We start from the raw sequence: 9,173 nt of genomic DNA on the forward strand, positions 1-9,173 counted from the left end.
AGTTAATCATCCTCTGGAAAGTACCTGGGGCATTCTTCATCCCAAATGGAAGAACATTATATTCATATAGCCCTGATGGAGTTACAAATGCAGAAATCTCTCTACCTCTGTCAGTTAATGGAACACACCAATACCCTTTCAATAAATCAATCTTTGTAAGGAACTTTGCTTTTCCAACTTTATCTACACAATCATCTACTCTAGAAATTGGATATGCATCTGTTTTCGGTACAGCATTCACCTTCCTATAGTCCGTACAAAACCTAATACTACCATCTGGTTTTGGCACCATAACACAGGGTGAACTCCAATTCGAGTTAGAAGGTCTAATGATATTATTCTCTAACATATATTTAATTTCTTTCTCAGCAAGTTCACATTTTTCTATGTTCATCCTATATGGGTGTTGTTTAATAGGTTTGGCATCTCCAACATCTACATCATGTGAAGCTAGAGTAGTCCTTCTCGGAACATCTGGAAACAAATCCTTATATTTAAAAATTAATTTCTTCATCTGTTGTTTCTGCTCTAGCTGTAAATGTGCTAGTTTCTCATCAATATTTTCCAGAATGGTTGAATTTGGTAACCTAACAGAAACAATGTTGGATTTAGAATGAAATTCAGATGAATCATCTATCATGTTCCTAGTTAAATCAAACTCATTCTCACTAACCACAACAGTCACAGTATCAGATTGTTTCTCAAAATATGGTTTTATCATATTTATATGGCAAAGTTGTGTTGGCCTTCTATGATCTGGAGCTTTTATCACGTAATCCACATCATTGATTTTAGACAATTTCATAAGGACCATGAAATCCAGCTTGTAAAGGATTCATTTGCACTGGGAAAAGAACTAGCACCTTATCTCCAGGCTTAAACATCCTCGTCCTAACTTCTTTATTATACCAAATTTTCATTTTCTCCTGAGCCAATTTTAAATTTTCCTTGGCTAAGCTACAAGCTTTATGTAACCTGTCCTTAAATTTCAAAACATAGTCCAACAAATTAGTGTGTATTTCCTTACTAATCCACTGTTCTTTTAATAAAGCTAAAGGTCCTCTAACTCTATGCCCAAATACAAGTTCAAATGGACGGAAACCTGAAGATTCTTGTACCGATTCCCTTACTGCAAATAAAAGTAATTTTATACCCTCATCCCAATCGCTTTCATTTTCCACACAATATGTCCTAATCATATTCTTGAGGGTAGAATGAAACCTCTCCAAGGCACCTTGCGATTCTGGATGGTATGCAGATGAAGTGATTTGCTTAGCTCCCAATTTATGAACTATCTGTTGAAACAATCCAGACCTAAAATTACTGCCTTGATCAGTTTTTATTTCCTTAGGTAATCCAAAATAAGTAAAGAATTTTATAAGAGCCTTTGTCACAGTTTTAGCTTTTATATTCCTAAGTGGTACTGCCTCTGGAAACCTAGACAAAGTACACATAATAGTCAACAAGTACTGATAACCAGTTTTTGTCTTTGGTAATGGACCAACACAGTCTATAATAACTTTAGAAAACGGTTCACCAAATGCTGGAATAGGTTGCAATGGAGCCACTGGTGTAACTTGATTTGGTTTACCCACAATTTGACAAGTATGGCACGTTTTACAAAACATCACCACATCTTTTCTTAGACCAGGCCAGTAAAAATGCTTTAAAATCTTGTCCACAGTTTTCCTTACCCCTTGATGTCCACCTAAAGGCACACTATGAGCTAAAGTCAAAATCTCATTTTGATAAACTTTAGGGACAACTACCTGGTAAAAAATATTCCATTCCTCACTTGCAGGAATTGTAGGTGATCTCCACTTCCTCATCAACACTCCTTTTTCCAAGTAATATCCTACTGGCACCTTCTCAATTTCACTATCTAGTAGAGCTTGTTCTCTTAATTTTATAATCTCAGGGTCTCTATTCTGCTCTGCTATCATCTCCTTTCGAGACAGAGATAAATCTTCATAGACTTACTCCAAGAATCTTGTTCAAACAACGAAGGTAAGAAAGTCTCTGACACATCCTCAAAACTCAAATCCTGAGTTGAACAGTCATGAGTAACAACCTCATTCTGCACATCAATCTTTTTAGCCATAGCTCTAGTCACTACACTGGAAGAATCTGTGTTAGAATTCATCTCTGGTTCCTCTGACTCCATTGTCAAATGCACTTCAGGAAAAACTTGTCCACCTGCCAAGTCATTACCTAACAATAAAGAAATATCCTTCACAGGTAAGCTAGGCTGTAATCCTACTTTAACAAATCCTGTAACTAACCCTGACTTTAAATTTACTTTATGCAAATGTACAGGCATAAAATCACTCCCAACACCTCTTATATAATTTACCTCACCAGTATCAGACTCTTCATTAAACTTCAATACACTGTCTAACATCAGTGATTGAGAAGCTCCAGTATCCCTAAGGATTTTTATTGGCACCAGAGTAGATCCTACTTTCAAGGATACAAACCCTTCAGTTATAAAATGATCATATCCCTTTCTAACTTGGTCAGACTCTAACAAAACCTCATTTGTGTTTATCAAACCCTGTAATTTTACAGGTGCTTCAGTATGTTGCACACAAGCATCTGGAACTGCTTCCTTCTCTTTCTTTTTCAATCGGAAACAGTTAGCTATTACATGGCCAGGTTTCTTACAATAGTTACAAATAAGACCAAACTGTCTTTCCTTCACAGGTTTTCCTTCCTCCTTACCTTTCTCAATAAATTCTGATTTAATTTCTGATTTACCTTGAGTCTCTGTGTTATTTTTCCTCTTAAAAATTCTGCCCTGAGGAAATTTATTCTTATGGATTAAAACATACTCATCAGCTAATCTTGCATTGTCCTGCAATGTATCAGTATCCCTCTCATTTAAGTAGGTCCTTACTTCAATAGGGATGCTTCTTTTAAATTCCTCCATTAAAATCAGCTCTTTCAATGTATCATAGTCCCCATTGACATTTTTAGAAGAAACCCATCTCTCAAAACACACAGCTTTATCATAGGCAAATTCCACATAAGTTTTTTCCACAGACTTCTTCAAACTTCTGAATCTTTCTCTATACGCTTCTGGGACCAATTCATATGCTTTCAAAATATGCTTTTTCACAATATCATAATCAAGTGCTTGCACACCAGTTAAAGCTGTATAAACTTGTTGTGCTTTGTCTTTAATTACACTCTGTAACAACACTGACCATTTATCTTTCGGCCACTCTGAAATCTGAGCAATCGTTTCAAAATGTTGGAAATATCTTTCCACTTCTGTTTCACTAAATGGAGGGACCAATTTAATTTCTTGACTAGCAACAAATGGTTTTCTAGAACCAGAAGACTGATTCCCAGACCTTAATTCCGTCATCGCATATTCAAATTCCCTTTTTTTCTTATCAGCTTCTAACCTACAACGCTCCAATTCTGCTTTACTTTGTTCCAACTTCATTTGTTCGATTTGCAACTGCATCTCTATATCACTTATTGGAAACGACTCTAAAATCGATTCATCAAAATCATCCGAATCCACATAATGTGACGCGATTTTTCTCTGTATTAGAGCCTTTGATATAGACTTCAAAGAACCTTTAAGTTGCAATCTATTAGCTATCTCAGACACCTCAGTTTTTCTCACCTTCACTAACAATTCCGCGTCTGGCAAAGCCAGAAACTCATCAATATTCATTGTTGCCGAATACACGTCACAAGCCAATCAAACAAAAGAATCAAGTATTCCCCTTTTCCAAAACACTGATTCAAAATTTAACAAGCATTTAAACTCAAATGATTCATCTCGGACGCAGCCCCCATATTTATGTTACGGATTCAGCAACAATAAATATATGAGTGAGGCAGGGTTTTGATAACAAACAAAACGTTTATTAAACACTGAAAAACAAACCCCCCAAAAGTAAACAAACCACTCACGTAACCGGAAATCAGTTGCTGTGCGGCAGCTTAAACAGTTCTTAAAGCAAGGAAGTTTGAACAGTTCTTAAAGTGATGTTGCAAAAACAGTTCTTCAAAGTAGTATTGCAAAAGTTCAAAATGCTTACAGTCCATTTCAGGGAGAGACTTTTTAAGATGATTTAAATTCTCTTTCACGTCATGTCGCCGCGGTTCCAAATCGAACTTTTCCCATGAAGAATTTAGAAAGATGAAAAATGAAACGGCTTAAAGGCACTGACCTTTCCTTTACAAAACTGTACTCAATCCTTTCTGCTATTCACAGGGATTAACACGGGCACAGTCAATGAATTCCTTCCGAATGAGGATCAGACAAGGTCGAACCTGTTTCACCGTCGAAATCGACTTTCCTCGATCTTTTAACTCCCGAACTCCGATCTTCATTCTCCACTGATTCTCAACTAGCAGTATTATAAAGAAACTGCTGGCAATGACCCTTTAAACTTTAGGCATTAGATAAAACTCCATCTTTCAACTAAACTGCGTCATAACATTAAATCATTCAGTGGCATGAAGTCAACATGGCAAATCCAGCCACTAACTGCCCCTCCTCACAGGGAGGGGTCCTCCTTTTATACCCTGTAAAAAAAAACTGTCACATGACCTCTACTGGCGGGAAAATGACATCACTCCACCATCACAAGACCATTACCTCAAGTCCAGTATAGCTTCAACACCTGTCACGTGACAAGTACACCACTGTCACGTGTCACGGGTACGTAACAGTCTGAAGCAATGTTAAGTGAGAGAGTGAGCAGCCAAAGGTTGTGGTTCACATTGGTAACATTGATTTAGGCAAGAAGGGTGACAAGGTCCCACAAAGTGAGTTCAGGGAATTGGAAGATAAGTTAAAGAGTTAAAGGGCAGGACCTGCAGGGTGGTGGTCTCAGGTTGGCTACTCATGTCACATGTTAGTGAGGCTAGGCATAGGAAGTTAATTCAGTTTAACACATGGTGAAAGAAACATTGCAGGAGAGGGGACTTCAGAGATTTGGATCACTAGCTCTCTACATATACAAATGGGATAGTTTGCAGCGGAACTGGAAGGGGACCAATATCCTTGCAGGAAGGTTTGCCTGTGCTCTTCTGCGGCATTTAAATTAGAGTAGCAGGGTGATAGGAACCAGAGTGCCAGGGCAGATTGTGGGTTGGTTGTGGGGAAATCAGGTGTCAAGCCTACACAAAACGACAGGAATCAAAAGATTGGGAATGATCGGACTAAGTTTCTGAGTTGAGTCTATTTCAATGCAAGGAATATTGTAGGTAAGGCAAATGAGCTTGGGGCTCGGATCACTACATGGAATTATGCTACCGCGGCCATTAGTGAGACTTGGTTACAGGAAGGTCAGGATTGTCTGTTAAATGTCCCAGAGTTCTGTTATTTTAGACATGATAGAGGGGCAAGGATTAAAAGGGGAGGGTGCAGGCAGAACAGACTGGAGGGCTCATCTACTGAGGCTATATGGGTGGAACTGTCAAATAAGAAAGGGATGACAAAGTTAATGGACAGTGGAATTTAGAGGAGCAAATTTGTAGAGAAATGGCAGACAGTTGCAAGTGATAGTAGGTGATTTTGACTTTCCACATATTGAGTGGGACATACTGTTTGCTAAAGGACTGGATGGGTACAGTTTATCAGATGTATTTCCTTATGGAGGTCTCAGCTACAGAGAATGCATTACCAGAGAGCATTTTGGATCAATTGATCATAATTCTTTAATGTCAAGATAGTAATGGAGAAGGATTGAGATTCTCTGTAACTGTTCCATGGGTTGAGAATCTAAATCAGAGAAAGGCCAATTTTGAAAGCTTCAGAAAGGAACTGGCAGGTGTGGATTGGGACCACTTGTCTTCTAGTAAGCGAGAAGCCATTAAAAATGAAATATTGAGAGTACAGAATTTGTTGGTTTCTCGTAGAATAAAAGGCAAGCACCTTGGTTTTTGAGGGATATTCAGTCTGTGGTTAAGAAGAAGAAGACTTAAGAGGAGAATCAGGAGGGTTAAAAGAAGGCATGAAGTTGCTCTGGCAGACAAGATTAAGGAGACTCCCAAGGACTTCTACCGATACATTAAGAGCAAAATTATAGCAAGGGACAAATTTGATCCACTTGAGGATCAGCATTCTCATCTATGCATGCAGCCAAAAGAGATGGGGGAGATCTTAAATGGATTTTTTTGTATCTCCATTTACTCATAAGATGGATTCAGAGCTTGAGGAATGCAAGTAGAGAGATCATGGACCATGTCTGGATTCCAGAAAAGGAGGTGCTTGCTGTCATGAAGCACTTTGACCTTATGGGAGGATAGTGCAGAAATTTCAGGGGCCCAGGCTAAGCAGTTTAAAACGTCCTTTCAGATACAGATTCAGTTGTATTCATCAAATGTACTTCAAAACGTATAGTGAAGTGCATCTTTTGCATTAATAATCAACGCACCCGAGGATGTGCTGGAGGCAGCCTTCAAGTGTGGCCATACATTTTGGTGAGAACATGCAGGTAGATTGGGAAAATCAAGTTGCTGCTGGATCACAAGAGAGACAATCTGCAGGATGTCTACGAGATAATTTTTTAGAGGAGATCGTGGATGAACCCACTAGTAGATCAGCTATTCTGGATTAGGTGTTATGTAATGAATGCAATTTGATTAGGGAGCTTAAGGCAAAGGAACACTTAGGAGACAGTGATCATAATATGATAGAATTCACCCTGCAACATGAGAGGGAGAAACTAAAGTCAGATGTATTGGTATTACAGAGGAGTAAAGAGGGAGGAGCTGGCCAAAGTTGATTAGAAGGGAACTCTAGCAGGGATGACAGCAGAACAGCAATGGCTGGAGTTTCCAGGAGCAATCAGAAGATGTGGGATAGATACATCCCAAAGAAGAAGTATTCTGAAGGCAGGATGATGCAATCATGGCTGACAAGGAAAGTCAAAGTTAACATAAAAGCAAAAGAGAGGGCATATAATAAAGCAAAAATTAGTGGGAAGTTAGAGGATTGGCAAGCTTTTAAGAACCAACAAAAGGTGGCTAAAAAAAGCCATAATGGGGGAAAGATGAAATATGAAGAGAAGCTAGGCAATAATGCTAAAGCCGATACCAACAGATTTTTCAGATATATAAAGAGTAAAAGAAAGCTGAGAGTAGATATTGGACTGCCGGAAAATGACACTGGAGAGGTAGTAATGGGGGACAAGGAAATGACAGACAAACTGAACAAGTATTTTGCATCAGACTTCACTGTGGAAGACATGAGCAGTATGCTAGAAGTTTGAGAGTGTCAGGCGGCAGAATTGAATGCAGTTGCTATCACTAGGAAGAAGGTACTTGGGAAACTGAATGGTTTGAAGGCAGATAAGTCACCAAATAGACTACACCCAAGTTTCTGAAAGAAATAGCTGAACTGGTTATGGAGGCATTAGCAATGATCTTTCAAGAATCAATAGATTCTGGCATGGGTCTGGAGTACTGGAATGTTGCAAACGTCACTTCACTCTTCAAGAAGGGAGGGAGGCAGAAGAGAAGAGATCATAGGCCAGTTAGCCTGAGATCAGTGGTTGGGAAGATGTTGGAGTCGATTGTTAAGGATTAGGTACTTAGAGGCACATGATAAAATAGACTGTAGTCAGCATGGCTTCCTTAAGGGAAAATCTTGCCTGACAAATCTATTGGGATTCTTTAAGAAGATTACAAGCAGCACAGACAAAGGAGAATTGGTGAATGTTGTGTACTTGGATTTTTAGAAGGTGCCATACATGAGGTTGCTTAACAAAACAAGCAAGAGTATTACAGGAAAGAAACTAGCATAGACAGAGCAGTGACTGATTGGCAAGAGGCAAAAAGTGGGAATAAAGGGAGCCTTTTCTGATTGGCTGCTGGTGGCTAATGGCATTCCACAGATGGAACTGCTTCATTTTTACATTGTATGGCAATGATTTAGATGCCAGAATTGATGGCTTTGTAACCAAATTTGTGAAAGATACAAAGAAGGGTCGGATAGTGTTGAGGAAGTAGGGAGGCTGCAGAAGGATTTAGACAGATTAGGAGAATGGCAAAGAAGTGGAAGATGGAATACAGTCGGAAATGTATGGTCATGTACTCTGGTAGAAGGAATAAAAGCATAGACTATTTTCTAAATAGGGAGAACATCCAAAATCCATGGTGGAAGGGGATTTGGGAGTCCTTGTGCAGGATTCCCTAAAGGTTAATTTGCAGCTTGGTGAAGAAAGCAAATGCGATGTTAGCATTTATTTTGAGATGACTAGAATATAACAGTAAGGATAATGCTCAGGCTTTATAATGCAATGGAAAGGCCTCACTTGGAGTATTACAAGCAGTTCTGGGCCCCTTGTCTAAGAAAGGATGTGCTGGAGAGGGTTCAGAGGAGGTTCAGGAATGAAAGGCTTATCATGTGAGGAGCGATTGATGGCTTTGGGCCTGAACTCGCTGGAATTTAGATGAATGAGGGGGTGTCTCATTGAAACTTATCGAATATTAAAAGGCCTAGCTGGAGTGGATGTGGAGAGGATGTTTCCTATAGTGAGCCTCTGGTCCTAGGGTCAGAATAGAGGGACATACATTTATAAATTTAGAATAGAGATTAGGAGGAATTTCTTTACCCACAGGACAGTGAATCTGTAGAATTAGTTGCCACAGGTGGCTGTGAGGGCTGGCTCATATGGTGTAGTTAAGGCAAAGGTAGATAGGTTCTTGATTAGTCAGGGCAGGAAAGGCTACAGGGAGAAGGCAGCAGATTGGGACTGAGAGGATCAGCCATGATGAAATGGTGGAGAAGACTCGCTAGGCTGAATGACATAATTCTGCTCCACTGTCATATGGTCTAACATAGCATGCCCACAATCTTCAACACAACACACAACACTGAACAGCCACCACTTACACTGTGACAATCAACATCACCGTGAAGAATAACCACTCATCTTCTGATTAAGTTTTACCCATGTGGCCTTATTTTGAAGAGCCATCAAGGAGGTCCCTCCTCACTGTGACATGAATAGATTCAATTGCCATGTCACAGTTAAGGGAAAAAAAGCTATAACCTGCAGGAAGGTATAGATGGTCCAGTTGGTTGAGCAGTTTAATGCAAAAAATGTGTGATGTATTGCATTGGGGAGCTTCAGTAAGGTAGCAGAATGAACACTTATAGGAGTTAATGGTTTGTAGAAACAGAGGAGTGTTTGCTTCAG

The sequence above is a fragment of the Hemitrygon akajei genome, chromosome 1 (genome assembly GCF_048418815.1).
Source record: "Hemitrygon akajei chromosome 1, sHemAka1.3, whole genome shotgun sequence".
In the NCBI taxonomy this organism is placed as follows: Eukaryota; Metazoa; Chordata; class Chondrichthyes; order Myliobatiformes; family Dasyatidae; genus Hemitrygon; species Hemitrygon akajei.